This window comes from Ursus arctos, unplaced genomic scaffold (genome assembly GCF_023065955.2).
Source record: "Ursus arctos isolate Adak ecotype North America unplaced genomic scaffold, UrsArc2.0 scaffold_5, whole genome shotgun sequence".
Classification (NCBI taxonomy): Eukaryota; Metazoa; Chordata; class Mammalia; order Carnivora; family Ursidae; genus Ursus; species Ursus arctos.
The window spans coordinates 20,603,349-20,619,760 of NW_026623067.1; positions in this window are offsets into that span (position 1 = coordinate 20,603,349).

Sequence of the window (16,412 nt, forward strand, 5' to 3'; positions counted from 1 at the left end):
ACCCAGTGCTCCATGCAATACGTGCCCTCCTTACTATATGGGTCCTCTTAAATGGGACATCCACCTGGTGGGCAGCCGCTACTTTTTTTCTTGTATCCCTGAACACCATGTGATTGATAACCAGATTTCAAAGCCAACCAGTTTATGACAGTTGCCCTTGTAGAATATTTGCATTTATTTTTCTTCTTTCCTATTCATATTCAGGCTTTTCTTTTTTTTAGAAGGTAAGACGGGTTGAACTATATGAAAATTTTTTTTGGTTAGGTTATTAATATTAAATAATATGCTGCATTAAAAATACATTATTTCACACCCACACAAAAACCATTGTTTTGGTGGGATAGTCCATGATAGTACCTGGTCTTCAATTTTCCCTGAAAAGGAAGTTTGTTTGAGTCGTTTGATCCTCGAGTATTCCTCAAAAATACTTAACTGTAGGGGAGCAGTTGGATGGCTCAGTCAGTTAAGCATCTGATTCTTGATTTTGGCTCCAGTCATGATCTCAGGGTTGTGAGATGGAGACCCCGCCTTGGGGCTGTGCTCTCAGCAGGGAGCCTCCTGGGGATTCTCTCTCTCCCTCTGCCCCTCCACCTGATTGTGTGCTCTCCCTCTCTCTCTTATAAATAAATAAATAAATAAATAAATAAATAAATAAATAAATCTGTCTTTAAAAGAGCACTTGACTGTAACCTCTCAAGTAATTCTAGGGCTAAAGGGGGAAAAGGTGATTTAATTAATAAAAAGAAAAAAGGACATACCATTTAAATGGGTATTTCATACCGAAGTTTACTGTAAGATATGATAGTTCTCCTCTTATTGTTAAGGTTAATAATGGGTATCCTATTTGCTACACTTGAAATACTGAACAAGTGGGAAATTGTAAATGCTTTAAAATAAAAATAGCCTCCACCATGAAAGGTTTATCTAGACTCTTTGAGAAATAGTACAGCAGTCTTTCTTAAGGGCGACTTTGGTAGACTTTCTGTTTCATGGAAGTAATAAATGTGATTGAGGATAAGTTTTTTATAATCTCTTGTATAGCTCTCAGACTGATTGGTGTTGCTCTTTATGTTTTAATGCTAACATTCTTTCATTTCTCATACGCACAACTCTTCTTTATTTGTGGCTCATGGTACACAGGGAGGCAGGGAAGTTTCTGTTTCTAAAATGAGGTTAATTGTCTATTTACCCAAATGGAAAAAAGTTGACAGCTTCATTATAAAACTCCGTGTAACGTAAAATGTACAATGCCTGAGCTCTTGGACATCCAGTGTTCTTAATAAATACATGGAGTTTTTATAGGTTGAAAAACTAGCAATAGAGTATCATAAAGCATTTGACAGTTAATTTATTTGCCTAACGTATAACTTAGTATAAGTAAACTGATGTTTATTGTGGAAGTATCCAGTCTCTCGGTACAGTTTGTCTCATTTATTTATGCCATTCAAAATTGTTCCATGAAGTAGGTTTACATTAAATAATCCATTTGTTTAGCAGTAATTTATTGAGCAGCTACTGTACAAGGTGCATATTTGTAAGAGACACATAAATGAAAAGACATATTTTTTTTGTTTTTTTTTTTCCCCTTATGGAGCAAAGTGAAAATGTGCATTTTATGGTTTCCTAAATGCAAGAAAGGCCATAAACACTTTTTTATAACCTGTGTCAGGAAGGAAGACCTTCCATCGCCTTAAGGTTCTTCTAGCTGGACTTAGAATCAGGTTGACATGAGACAGATGAACAAAAGAAAACCAAATTTAGTGGGTGTACGTACAGGGAATCCACACAGACGTGAAATTCCACACACAGTGAGGCAACATGAAGCTTATATGAGCTTAGGAGAGGGCTAGGAGCCCAAGGATTCAGAGGGGATAAAAGTCTTTAACAAGAAGGTGGAAGGAGATGTTTGGAAAAACAAGATGGTTCTATTATGCAGATTAGTTCCTTCTTAGGTAAAGGGGAGTCTCTGTTGGTACTGCTCTTCCTGGTAGAGGGTCTCTTTTCCAGTATAAATTGAGACATTTATGGGGGAGGCGGAGTGCCTTTCCTGCACCTGCTGGATTTTTATTTTAACCCGAAATAATCTGTATGCCAAAGTGGCACATTTTAGGGCAGCCTGCCTGGGACCCCTACACTTGAATGTATACTGTGAAGTTTTCTTTTCTTTTTTTCTTCAAATTTGGGTGTCTTTAAGCTTAATATCCAGTTCCTTCCCATCTGCTGAGGCCATATGCAAACAATACTAGTATAAGCATCTTCTGATTTTCTCTGCTTTGCCCCTTAGCCAGAAACCATCTTTTTCTTTTTTCTTTCAATTTCTATAGCACGTACCCATGTCTCTCTTAGGCCATATTTCTTATTTTGTATTATCTTTGTCTGTGTACTCATTTAACTTACTTAGCAGCTTTTGAAGATCTTAAAGTCAAGATCCATTTTCAGCTCTTGACACTGCGACTTTTCTGTCAATGAGAAGTATTCCAACATTGACAAAATGGAAAAGCACCAGGAACATATTTTGTATATTTTCCATTACACGTAGGCAAATATTGCTCTTTCAGTTAAACAGTACAAGTTAGCTTATCTAGCATTTTTATCAGCAGGAAAATTGCAAAAGTTGGCAGTTCTGGTCTCACCCAATACCAGCTTTTAATCCAGTAAAAAATAAGTAGGCTTGTGGAAGCTAGAAGTAAATATGTACGTTATTGTCGTCAGATAACTATTATTTTTTGTTCCTGTATTTCTTCACTAAAATTGCTAGGACAATACCTCATAGAAATGTTAAAAACCAAACTTTTTACATATGGTAAAAATTACTATATGTATGTTTACAGCAATGTTCTTTTATTCATTGAATGATTTCTAAGAAGCAGGAAAAGGAGAATTGCTTAGAAAGGGGTAGTCATTGGAGATAGCAGAAATTAAATCTTGGTAACAAGCTAACACCAATATTTCACTTTGATGAAATAGCTTTTAAAAATATGTAACTTTTTTTCTTATTTATTGGTGCTTAATTTAAACATGCTGCTTCTGTTACAGTTTCAAAAGATACTGATTATCAATATGTATGCAGTAATTCAGTGTCTGTGAGATCTGTGAATAGATCAAAAATATAATAAATTTTAGATATTTTGAGGAATTTGAAGCATCATCAAAATATACAGAGCTGTGAATTACCTTAATGGAAATAATACACATTTATACTTTCAAAACTGGCATTTATAACAAGCTTGTACTTAAAGTTAGGCCCTGGCTACATTGTACTTATCATCAACTTGGTAGTCTTATTCTTAGAGTCATTATTTTATCTAAAACTTCTTTTTAGCCACAAAATATAATTTAAAATCAGAAAATGTACTTTGTATTCTCGTATTCAAATTTCCTAATATTCGTCAGGTTTAAGAAATATTGTGCAAACACTTTAGTCTTGCTCTAAGCAATTTGTCATGGAAAAAGCTACTTTTCTCTGATTATTGGGAGGTATTTTCTGTTAATGTGATGACTAAGCTTTTCACATATTCACTGGGAGGAGGAAAAATTTACATGTTGCTGATAATAGACCTATTCTTCAAAATGCCAAAGGAAGTTGTGGTATCTGATGAACATTTTATTAAAACGTGGAGAGGAATAATATACAACAGCTTTTCTCTGCATCCTGGGTTCAAGTTTTCTGTTTTCCCACTTAAAATTTTCCGGGGGAAGTCCTTAACTTGGATTATCCTTGTATCCCTGAGCCCTTTACATTGTTTAACTGCAGGTACTGAGGCCAATATGTTGTGTCCAAGACTGTTTCAACTCTTGGGTGTCACAACTTTGTATCAGATTAAGGAGTTTAGGCAGAATCTAGACATTTTGGAACATATCACGCATAGCTGTGTGAAAGGTGGAAGGGCTACATGCTATCTGAAATATGGAGCCAGTTTCCAAGTCATTGCAAAAGTAAATATGTTGGTAGGCGTGGCTTTTGGTTTTGGCCAGATCTCTGCTAAATTTTGTTTATTTGAATATTCTTCCGGAGTTCTATATTTATCAGAGAGCATAGACATTGATTGAAAATGTTTGGGAAGGAAATTGACCTGATGTAAGACTAAACTAATCTAATACCACAGGGTCGAAACTAAACAATGTATTGGTCACTGTGAATTTGTATGTACATGTTTTCAGTGAGGTGGTGGAAAAGTTACAAAAATCAGTCTGTATAAACACCGGTCTTCCAAAATTATGTTTCATCAATATGTATTATTAACTATATTTTTCAGTACCGTAAAACATAGAAAAGGAGTTTTATAATGTAGTTTTTTGTAGCATTTTCAGTAATTATTGCATAAAAGCTTAATATGAAATTTGTTCATTATATAAGCTATTATTAAATATACCTGTCACTTGTTGAAATATTCACTGAATTCACACACTGAAGATGAAAAACAGTTTTTAATAATTTGACAGAAGACTAAGTGAATATAATATTTAAGATGATCATAATTTCTCCTTTTTAAATGAATTGTCTCTCATTAATATTGAACAAAAAAGGTCTTATCTTTATCAATCAAAACAGCTTTAAACTTGGAAATTAATTAAATTTGTTTCATAGTGATACAATTCAACATTGAAACAATTTTGGAAATTTTATTTCCAAACTTCCTGTTTTTGACCTTGCTCCAGCAATAGATTCTACAGACAGTACTAGGAAAAAAGTGAGTTTATTGCTTAACCAAATGCACATGTAGGGCTCATTAAAAATAACAGAAGATCTATATTTGATTTTTCTTTCACATAATTTTTAAAAATTGAATTTTATTCATTAAAAAGGAAGGTGGGGGGCAGTAAATGAATTTTTTTGACTGTAAGGGCTTGGTTTCACCATCGTTCACCATAATAATATTCTCCTCTATTCTGTAGGTTAATATGTAATTTAACTTCTTGAAATGTTACCTCTATCTCTAATTTAATTTCAAGTTTCTGTATGCAACCTATTATGAAATTACTTTTTAGTGTTGTAGTAATCAGAATTAAATATACGGCTAATGAAGTGTGAAGAGTTCTATGAACTTGAGACATTTCTTTTATATATTACTTTTATATGCAATTAGGAGTCTTGTGAAGTTTTGGTGCTTAATAAATGATTTCTGTAAATCAAGTGTGTTTCTGAAAGTTAAGTAAATAAATATTACCAAATATTTATTTGGTAGTTAAGGGCACATTTCAATTTGATAAGACTAAAATTTGTTGTCTGAAACACTATATATTGCTATAATATCTTCTCAAATTAGCCTATGTAGTAAAGACATCGTCTATATTAGTGACTTGGTATATGTTTGTTAACTTATGTAGAACTGGATTATTTTCTGTCATATATATATATATATTTTGGAAGATTTATTAATTTATTTTAGAGAGAGAGAGAGCACGGGGGGAGGAGCAGAGGGAGAGAGAAACTCAAGCAGATGACCCTTGCAATCACCACCTGAGAGGAAACCAAGAGTTGGACGTTTAACCGACTGTGCCACCCGGTTACCCCTGGTTTTTGTTTTTGTTTTTGTTTTTCAAATTGCTTGTAATGTTAGTTGAAAAGAGTAGAATTTAGTATTAAATTATACAGTTTCGTCGAATAGCTAGATAGAGCGATTAGATAGACAATAGGTAGATAGAAAAATGGAGAGAGGAATGTACACTGCTTAGCACAATGCCTGGTGTATAGTGTGTCCGCAGTGAATATTAATTAGGTATTGTTTTATAGACGTTTATTAATAATTATTGTATGTACCATGGGGTATATTCATCTTAACAATGAAATAGTTATTGGACAGTTGCAACATTAAACAGAAGATTTTTAAAATGTATGGTATCCTTGTTCACAAAAGAGGACTCAGTCTCAGAAATTTTTAGCAGCTGCAATAGAGTATATTTTAGTTAAAATATATTTGCTACAAAATACTTTGAATTTAGGATTTGGAAAGGTGGTGGCAAAATTATAGTTGTCAAAATGGTGATTTTCAATAAGTACTGTAATTAGCATCCACTGCTTCCAGAATGCATGTGCTTCTCAGAAATGGGCCAGGACTCACTTGTATTTGCACAGAACCAGTGCATGTTAGATATAAATGCCCATTTATCTTCAGAATAAAAAGAAAGAAAATTTGGCTTAAATTGCTCCATTAATTGAAAGACCTTATTAGACTATATATTCTAAATAAAATGTTGGTTTTGGGTTCTGCGGAGAACACAATTCCATGTTAATATTTCTGTTATGTGGCTGTTTCAAACCTAGCTTCTGTCAGTTTGTGAAAACAACTGGAGAGTTCCTCCTTTCCCCTGATTCCTGGAAAAACAGACGAAGGATCCTCTTTAAGCGTTTGGCAAATGTGTGTGACTCCTTTTGGGTCCACCTCCCACAGCCATACCTTTGTAAATAAAGCACCACACTTCTTCACCCACTCGTAAGTGTCCAGAGATGCCCATACTTAGCAGTTCTACTAATCACTCAGGATCTCCACAGCACATCATTTGTGCCGAAGTGCTTTGCCTTTGCTCTCAGCAGCTCGTGCTTAGAAGCTTATTATGGTGCCTGAGCTTTCATATCAACCTTTGGTTTCCTCTAACTTGGGGAGCTTTGCAGGCTCCTCTCATGCCTCTTTGGGTCATGTCTGTCTTGTGTAATTTTTGACAAGCACCTTCTTTGAATTTTAATACATCAGATTTGCTACACCCAGAGAGTACTCCTACCTCTAGATCCGGAAAATAAACTTGTTCTCTGAGAGACCAACGTTTTGTCTTCCCATGATGAGAGTTTGTATGGCTTCCAAATGAATATTGGGCATTTCTCGGCTATCAGAGCTCTTCCAAACCAGTAACTCATCAGTTTATTTGTCCTGCAAAATACACAGTTTTCTAATCTTTGACAAAAGGTCAACACAGGTTTTTTTTTTCCTTTTCTCTTAACATGTTATTGACAATTTCAGTTCATTGAATTTTCTTCCTGAACTCTATTCTGTCGGTCTATTTATCTTTATACCAATCCCACACTATATTGATTACTGTCACTATTGCTGTGTAATAAGTCGTGAGATCAGATAGTGTAAGAAATCCACTTTTGTTCTCCCTTTTCAAAGAAGTTTGGACTATTTTTGGTCTTGCATTTTTGCATGAATATTGGGATCAGCTTGTCAATTTTAACAAAAAAAAGTATGAAATTTCTCATTGGAGTTGGGTTGAATTTACAGATCAATGTGGCAAGAAGTGACAATATGTAGTGGGTTGGTATGTTAACACACCATTTATCTTCGTTTGTTTGGGTCATCTTTAATTTCTCTCAGCAGGATTTTGTACTTTTCAGGCATCAGATCTTGTACATCTTTTGAAGAGTGAGCTTGAACATTACATATTTGGAATTCCACTATAAATGGTATTGTTTTGCAATTTCAGTTTCTGATTGGTTATTGTTAGAATAAAGAAATACAACTGACTTTTGTGTGTTGATCTTGTATCTGCCAGCATTGCTAAATTCCCTTTGTAATTTTACTCTTTGTCGATTCCACAGAACTTTTAGATGATATTCTGTGCAAATATAGCTTTAGTTTTTCCCTTTCTATCATTCTTCTTTGTTCATCTGCATGTAATGTATTTTTTTTCTCTTTTTTTTAAGATTTACTTTTTTATTGGTTTCAATAAATTATTATGTGCTATGGTGCTTTTTTTTCCTTTTTTTTGTACTTAGAGGTTTGTTGAGTTTCTAGGTTCTGTTGGGTTTATAGGTTTCATCAAATATGTAATATTTTTGGCAATTATCTTTTCAATTATTTGTCTTCACGTCACTCCTCTTCTTTGGAAATTATAATCACACTTATGTTGGGCTACTTAGTATTTTCCCATAGCTTAGTAAGGGTCTGATTATTTTTAAAGCATTTCTCCCCTCTCTCATTTTGGATAGTTCCTCCTTCTGTCTATAAGTTTACTAATTTTCGTCTGCATTGTTTCATCTGATGTTAATCCCATCCACTTTATTTTCCTCCTCAGGCATTGTAGTTTTTAATCTTTAGAAATTCAATTTAAATATTCTTACATTTCCCATGTTTCTGCTTAATATGTTTAATCTTGCATTTTAGCTTTTTGAACATATATAATTCAGCAATAATGTCCTTGTCTACTAACTCAATCATCTATGTAATTTTAGGGTCGATTTTGATGGATTGATATTTCTATTCACGGAGTCTTATTTTCCTACTTCTTTGTATGCCTGATAATTTTTTTTATTGGATACCAAAAATTGTGAATTTTACCTTGTTGGGAGATGGTTATTTTTTTATTCTATTTTTTTTTTAAGATTTTATTTATTTATTTGATAGAGAGAGAGACAGCCAGTGAGAGAGGGAACACAAGCAGGGGGAGTGGGAGAGGAAGAAGCAGGCTCCCAGCAGAGGAGCCTGATGTGGGGCTCGATCCCAGAACGCTGGTATCAAGCCCTGAGCCAAAGGCAGCCGCTTAAGGACTAAGCCACCCAGGCGCCCCTATTTTTCTATTCTTATGCATCTTCTTGGCCTTTGTTTTCTGACCTTGTCAAACGTTATTACAGCTAAGTGACTTGGAAGTAGGTTGATTATTTTGGGTCTTGCTTTTAACCTGTTAGGTGGGATGCGTGCAGCATTTATTTGGGGACTGATAGTGCTCCACAATTGAGGCAGTTTCCTTGTGCACTCTCTGTCTGATGACCCATGAATTATTTCTATTTTGGCTGCTAAGAATAGGAAATATTGCTGGCCTTATGTGAATTCCATAGATTTATCTCTTGAATCTTTTTTTGTTGGCTTTTCCTCAAGGAGATCCATCACATGCATGTACTGGTACGTACTCGGCTGGAGATTTGAGGGTAACCTTTTGAAAACCTCCCAAACTCTCTTTCCTTGAAGTTCTCTCCTCTCGTGTACTCTGGCTGTGATTTGTGGCCAGTGTTGCCTCCTCAGACTTCCATATTGATCCCCACAACTCAGGGAGATTCCATGGCCTCTGTGAACCTCTGCCTGGACTCTCTGTCCCTGAACTGTGGCCTGCAAACCATCGGCAGGCAGTAAAACGGAGAGTTGCAGTGTTCTCATGGTTCATTTCCTAGCTTTTGGGATCGCTGGCTTTTTTCTCGCTTGCTACTTCAGTTTTGAAAACCATTGCTCCAGTTATTCTGTGTGGTGCTTTAATTGATTGCTGGCCAACAGGATAACTCTGGCCCTTGTTACTCCGTTTTGGCCAGAAGTAGATTTCCTTGACTTTATACTTGGATTCTGTTGTTGGGTCTTGATAGAGAACCAACGCAACGTCTTTATCCATTACATATATTTCTAGCACCATTGAATCTTCAGGATCATTTGGCCCAAGATACAGGGACGCTTGCACAATAGCCTGGACTTGTTGCAAAACCTTTTCTGAAGCTCCGCTCAAAATGGATGTAGTTCGGATCATCCCAGAAATGAGTCAAAACAACATTCCCATATGCCAGCATATTCTTCCGCAAAAATTGACTCAAGCTCGCCAAATACTTTGCCACTTTCATAGTGGTCAGAGGCATGAATTCAACAATCTACCTTTTTTTTTTTTTTCCCTTTAATTAGGGCCATCCTGGAATTCCTCCGTCGGGTGGACCTATAAATACGTTGCTGATATGACAAGCCCCTGAATCTTCACAGTATTTAGTCTCAGATTCTGTAGCATGTAAACACTAGAGCATATAAGTTACTGCACATCTGCTACTAACCGTGTGCAATTTGCACGATATTATCAGTGTAATGGGTCAACCTGGTGTTATGGGGGCCCATTAAATTAATTAAGGTCCCTGCTGTCTGTATTATGTATTACAGTAAACATGAGAGATCATATAGTTTTGTAGCAAAAAAATGTTAATATTTACTATTGTTCTTGATTTTGGTCATCTCTATTCATAGATATGGAAATAAACATTTGCCCCATCAGTAGTTACATATGGAAAAGAATCCATTTTTCCCTTTCATAGTGTGCAGTTACCCTAGTCAATGGCTGCCCGTTACGATGATAACCACATCCATTTTGCCTTGGATGGTCAAGTACTGCCATGTCCTTTGGGTATTCCAGAATTTCTACATTCTTGCAAATACTAGGGGGTCCACTTTCATGGCAGCAATCTTATTTTTGTATTCATATTGCTTGTAGTTCTTGGCCATAATTTGATTTTTTAAAATAAACTTTTTATTTTTGAATACATTTTGATTTACAGGGATGTTGCAAAGATAGAACAGGGACTTTCTCCACAGCCCTATTCGGTTTCCCCCATCACTGTTACCTTACATTACCGTGATACATTTGTCAAAACTGGGAATCTGACACTGGTATGCTAATGTTAAATGCACCCCAGAATTTGTTTGGATTCCATCAGGTTTTCCATTGATGTGTTTTTTCTGTTGCAGGATCCAAACCAGGTGACCCTGCCGTATGTAGTGTCATGTGTCTCCATTCTTTTGTTCTGCGACATCTCAGTCTTCTCGTATTTTAAGACCTTGACAGTTTTAAGGAATAGTGGCTAGATGTAGTAGAATTGTTCCACCAGTCTGGGAATGTCTGATGTTTTTGTCACCATTAGACTGGGATTACTGGCTTTTAGGAAGAGTACCGCAAAGGTACAAGGCTCTTCTTGTTACCTCCTATCAGAGGCTATGTGATAACCACCTGAGGTCAGTGGTATTGTTAACCTTCCTCCCTTGGTCCAAATACTATTTGCCAGGTTTCTTTACTCTCAAGTTACTCTTTTCCCCTTTTCCTCGGAAATCACTGTCTAACCCACCGTTAGGGAGGGCAATTCCGTTATTTCCTGGGTAGGGCAGTATCTACATACATTATTTAGAATTCTTCTGTAAGGAAGATTTGTCTGTTCTCTCTCATTTATGTATGTATTCAACTATTTATTTACATGCATATACACGTGTACATTTACTTTATGGTTTGAGTTATAATCTAATACCACAAATAACCTTATTTTATTATTTATTATTATTATTAATCAATTTATTTATTTATTTTTACAAATAGCTTTATTTCAAAATCCTGTCACACGTGTAATTATGTATACATGTGGAGGCCATACTGGCTATCCCTGACATGTTCCTTGTCCAGTCATACCAGGCCCTTTGAACGTAGGGAGCGCTGCGGTTTCCACGTGGCCCTTGGGCATCGGATTATTTGACGAGGCTGGAGTGTCGTTCTGTGCCTGGGATTCTGTGCCTGTAGACTCACCCCACAGACATTACCCGGGAAATTGCAGGAATGTAAACCTGAGATTACACATTTTTTTATAAAACCTGGGGAATGTTATTCCTTTTCCGGTGTTAGTGCCTTTCTGTCCTGGTGCTTCCACCTTTTAGAAGCAAAGCTCTTTAACTTCAAATTGCTGGAATTGATATTAATTAGCTTGCCTGGCAGTAGCTCTTTAAGATCATTTGTTACCTTCCCATGTCATTCTTGTAATGGTATAGGCTTCAAGTTTTCCTATTGGGCTGCACCTTGAAGCTACTGTTGGATTACTAGGAATAATTTATTTTATTTAATCATTTCTGAGGGTCCTGAACTTTTGAATGAAAAAGTACAGATGGTCTGATACATCTCTAAGCGGCTAGAATAGAAGCAAGTGCCTGGATGAGGGTGTTATTTTACTTTGAGGAACTGGTTTCTGACATCCGATGTACACGTGTCCCATTTAAAAATAATTACAATTTATGGACGTGAAGAAAAAATGCCATTGTTTGACGGTTATAACTCTTTCAAGATCAGACTCTCTTGTCAGATACATAGAAAAGTTCAAAACTTCCGACTTTACGCTTTTTCTAAACAGGCTTTGATCTCTTTGGATTATGGTGTTTCTCTCTCTGTAAACAAAAATTTTTCTGACACCTGCTGAATTTTGCTAAACTTGAGCTGGAAGTATCAGGTGTTCCAATTCCTTGCAATTCAGTTCTTGGCAGTTTCGCTCTTCCGATAGGTGGCACTTGGAATGAATAGCACTTCACCCTACCTAGTTTGAGCCCGCTCATTTTCCTCTTGTTTTACTTGCCATTCTAGCAACCTCTTCACTTCGGTAGCATCAATCAAAGATGCGGAAACTAGTAAAAGCTACCGTGCTGAAGAGAACCTTTTGCTTTATTCCTGGCTTCAACTTCCGCTATTAGTTTTGTTTTTGGTGTATATTTAGGAAATACCTATTAAAGTAAGCCACCTTTATAGGAATTCACCCACAGCATCGGTTGTGAAGCTTTTCTTTCTTTTTAAGTGTGTTGTACATAAAATTCACGTATTGATATAATATGTTGAATCAAGAGACTGTGACTGTGTGAGAGTCCAAAAGAAGAATTATGTAAAACGCAAAGTTTGATATGACTCTGACATAGTCCATCTGTGGGAAAGTCACTCTGTCTACTAGACCTCTTTGGGTTATGTCACCTTACCTAATCGATTATTTTAAGGATCAAATTAATATAATTTGAAAAATTGATTAATGGTGTGATGCTGGGGGTGTTTTGATCAGGGTAACTAAAGTCTCAAAGTAAAACAAGGATGCAGACTCAGAATTCACTATCATTTCCATATTCGAAAGTCTTTATATATTTAACATTCCATCATCATCATCATCATTATTTTTTATAATTATTATTACTATCTATGTGAACGTCAGCATTTTTTTTCTCTGTAGAATGCTAGTAGTACCTACCTCCCAGTGTATGGGGAAAATTTAAATTTAAAATTGCCGAGCACAGTCGGTTTAGTATGTGTTATCTTTAAATTTCTCTCTCTGCTCCCCCTCAACCTTGAAGGTAAGGTCATTACTTCTGAGATCTTTTGTCTTAACCTCTCAGCTTGTGTTACTCTTATAATGAATGACATCATTTAGTTGTGGAAAGTCTTCGATGATGGAGTGAAAGGCATGAATCCATTAAGATAAATTCCAAAACGGACAAAATAGAAAACAGAAGGCAGACTCGCTCATCGATGGACTGCACTGTCTGTGGGATTGAGAGTCAAGTTCATTCCTTTTAAATATCATAGCTCACTAAGCCTTTTCCTTTCTCCTCTGCTACCATTACTCACCTTAGGCTCCTAAAGTCTCCTGCCAGAACTTTCTGTGAGGTTTTTTTTTTAAAGTGTTCTTGCTGCCAACCTTTTTATTCTGTCTGCATTACTGAAAATTTAGTTTTCCTAAAGCAGTTCTTTCATGCGTAGTTCCCTCGCCCCCAAACATTTATTGATTCTTCATTCCCAACAGAATAAAGTCTAGATAACTTAGCCTCACACTCATGACCTCACAGGACATCCTAGTGCCTCCCCTCCTCCATTTGCTTCTCGAAATTCGTTCTCTACCCTTCTTCAACTACTCTCTGGCCCTGGTGGCTGATCTCTGTGAGCCACATGAGTAAGAACCCTGGTGGGAAGGAGGAGAATGACATCAGGGAATTTATTCCCTAAGATTCCTCCTTTCTACTCAGTCTTTTATCTTGTCTGGCATCTCTCGCCATAAGACTCTGTCCTTTTGCGGTTTGGTAACTCCCACTCTCCACTCTACCCCAAAGGGTGGAAATGGTTTTACTAGTGTTGGGATACTGCCTTATTCTGGTGGCTTTTCTATACCTTGCATACACCTTTGTAAATATTCTCTGTATCAAACTCAACTTGAATAACCCAATTGAATGTGCCATCTGTTGCCCGGCTGTTACACTTCCTAAATTTATCTCATGCCATACACTGCATCCTTTAAAGACAGATGGTTTATTATTGTTGGCATGGTGGCTCAGAACACCTACTTTGGAATGATGAAGCATTGGGTTTGAATCCTGATTTTACTACTTCTCAGTTCAGTGACTTGGATCAAATGAGTCAGCCTCTCTCAGCCTCAATATCCTCATCTATTAAATAGAAATAATAATAGTAACCACCGTGCGGAGTTATGTGGGAACCAAAGAAGTATGGATAAGTTCTGTTATGTCGCAGATGCAAAAGAAATGTGGTTTTGGCCATGAGTACGTTTTGAGCTTATATACCTCTTGCATTCATACTACCAAACCTCTTTTTCTGTTACTCCTGTTGTCTGCTTCTGTCTGTCCTTTCTAGGCTTAATTAAAGTCCTTGTTCTTTTGTAATCTCTGAATGTTTCTCACTTCTTATAATACCTACTCCCTGGAACTCTCTTTTATGTTTTTATCTGTATATGTCTCCTCTTCCCAATTATATTGTTAACTATTTGATGATAGGAGCAAGGAATTTTCATTTCATTGTATTTGCACCTAAAGTGGTATTATGCCCCAGCTCACTGTTGGGGGCATAGTGGAAGCTCAACAAGTATTTGCTTAATTATTTAATTTTAATCATTTAATTTTAATTATGGTAGGCAAATTTTATAATGCAAGTAATTTCAATTAAGTTAGATAGACAAAATGCATAATACAAGTCTCCGGGATAGATTTTTTACTATCATAGTGCCCATTTCAGAGTAGATACTTATTGAATATTTGATGATTTGGGGTAATTATTTTACAGACAGATTATCTGTAATACTGTCTAAGCACCCCAGTGACTACTGTGTAGACGTTGTCTATACATGTAATGAGATACTTTATATTAATCACCAAAGGTTAATGATCTAAGCAGGTTAAAAAGTACAGGAAGCAAATAGTATTAACAGAACTAGTATTAATGGCACTATACCAGTATCCCAATATTTTTGTTATTTTTTTTTTTTTAAGTAGGCTCCACACCCAGCCCAGAGCCCAACATGGGGCTTGAGCTCATGACCCCGAGATCAAGACCCAAGATGAGATCAGGAGTCAGTCACTTAACCGACTGAGCCATCCAGGCACCCCTTTCTGTCATCTTTTAACCCTACCAGCTTGGACAGTCTTACCACAATACTGGAGAATAGATAATCCATTTTGTCTGATAATAATACAAAAACTTTGGTTTCTGTTATATTTTATTTTATTATTTATTTTTTAAAAAGATTTTATTTATTTGAGAGAGAGAGAGTGAGCAGGAGTGGGGATGAGGGGCAGAGGGAGAGGGAGAAGAAGACTCCCCACTAAGCAGGGAGCCCGAGGGTGTGGGGCTCCATCCCAGGACCCTGGGATCATGACCTGAGCTGAAGGCAGCCCCTTGACCGACAGAGCCACCCAGGCGCCCCTCTGTTATATTTTAAATTAGACCCATTCAGGAGTCATTAATTATTGGTCTTCAAAATAAAGGCAACTGCAGGAGGGCCAAAGTGTAAGAGTGGGCTTTAGCTTCTGGTGAGCAGTGTAATTCATCACCTCTCAGGTGCATCGTCTTTTTGTCCTGAGAAAAGAATGAAATAAAGGTATAGCCTGTAGGTGGCGCTGGAGTCCACTGATCGCTCTCCTGCGGTCTCAAGTACCGCTGCAGGGTTATAATTGGTGTTGGCTTCTCTGCACAGCGATGAGGTCCAGTGATGTCTTGGACTTTGGGCAACTGTGGAAAATCCTCGGTGAGCCTTGCCAGGTTCCTGTGTGAATGTGGCAGCTCCCCAAACTTCTGTCCTGTTAGTAGAAATGAAGTATAGTGCAGAGGGAACAGTGAGGATTATCTGAATGTGATGTGCACCTCTCTGAAAGTGATCTTGGTGATAAGTGTGCTGTGGGAATTAAAAGTTAATTGATTGTAAACTGTGCTGGTTGATGATCAGAAAGGATTGGGGATTGTTTCTTTTGAGACTGTCTTAGAACACGGTAAGATGAGTCTTGTTAATTTTTTGCCTTAACACATTAAAAGTGTTGGGATTTTTCAAATTAGGACATTAGTTTTCCTAATCACCCAGGGTAGTATATATATATATATTTACCCAGGGTAATATTTTTAAGCAAAAGCGAATGTAAAAGTGAGAATTAAAATATGTATTTCAGTAACTATTTATATGCAAGATAATTCAATGAAGATAGTTTTATTTTGTTCTTTTTATCAACGTGACTCATATGTAGCATGTAAATGAAAGAGAGATGGCTTGGGCCTTGGACGTACAAATCCTCCTTTTCAGGTTCACATGGGATGTGACAAAGGAGGCTCTGGGCAAAATTACATTTTAGTTGCTTTTCTACTGTCACCTTTACTCACTCTTTACATGTTCAGAATGTCTGGAGTTGGGGGGATAGTGGGTGCATGTAGAGTGACCTTCCTTTCACTTTCCTACTCCCCAGTGGAGAAAATACTGCCACAGTATTTCTAGGGCTTTGACTCCAAAGACCTAGACGACTTCCCTGGCCTTAGTGAGCTGGGTGCATGTGTTTCTTCTTGCCTGACATAAAAGCCATCTCTTTGGTTAGGGTTAGGGTCACATCCAAATCTTGGTCCTGGTACTCTTAGTATTCAGAAGGTCAGCAAAACAAGAACAACAACCAAAAGTAGGTCAA